The sequence below is a fragment of the Coturnix japonica genome, chromosome 25 (assembly GCF_001577835.2).
Source record: "Coturnix japonica isolate 7356 chromosome 25, Coturnix japonica 2.1, whole genome shotgun sequence".
Classification (NCBI taxonomy): domain Eukaryota; kingdom Metazoa; phylum Chordata; class Aves; order Galliformes; family Phasianidae; genus Coturnix; species Coturnix japonica.
The window spans coordinates 1,387,714-1,388,428 of record NC_029540.1 but is presented as its reverse complement, the minus strand read 5'-3'; the positions used below and the strand labels follow the sequence as shown (position 1 = coordinate 1,388,428).

At 56.2% G+C, this 715-nt stretch overlaps 1 protein-coding gene across 1 annotated transcript in view; it reads left to right on the top strand.

Moving 5' to 3' along the window:
- Nucleotides 1–715, top strand: part of LOC107324471 — a 4,257-nt gene that overhangs the window by 1,852 nt on the left and 1,690 nt on the right. The gene's annotated exons all lie outside the window — the stretch shown is intronic.

Genomic DNA, 715 nt, shown 5'->3' with positions numbered 1-715 from the left:
CATAAGGTCCCCATACTGTCCCTACAGCTCACTCCTGCCCCATACTGTCCCCATAGCACATCCCTGTCCCAAAGGTCCCCATACTGTCCCCATAGCACGTCCCTGTCCCACACTGTCCCCATAAGGTCCCCATACTGTCCCCAGAGCTCACCCTTTTCCTATGCTGTCCCCATAGCACATCCCTGTCCCAAAGGTCCCCATAGTGTCCCCATAGTACATCCCTTGTCTTATGCTGTCCCTATAGCACATCCCTGTCCCAAAGGTCCCCATAAGGTCCCCATAGTACATCCCTGTCCCAAAGGTCCCCATACTGTCCCCCATAGTTCACCCTTGTCCTATGCCGTCCCCACAGCATCTCCTTGTCCCACTCTGTCCCCATAAGGTCCCCATACTGTCCCCATAGTTCACCCTTGTCGTATGCCGTCCCCACAGCACATCCCTGTCCCAAAGGCTGTCCCCATAGTACATCCCTTGTCTTATGCTGTCCCTATAGCACCTCCCTGTCCCAAAGGTCCCCATACTGTCCCCATAGCACGTCCCTGTCCCAAAGGTCCCCGTACTGTCCCCATAGTTCACCCTTGTCCTATGCTGTCCCCATAGCACCTCCCTGTCCCAAAGGTCCCCATAAGGTCCCCATAGCACATTGCTGTCCCTATAGCACCTCCCTGTCCCAAAGGTCCCCATACTGTCCCCATAGTGCCCCCCATCTCCCCCC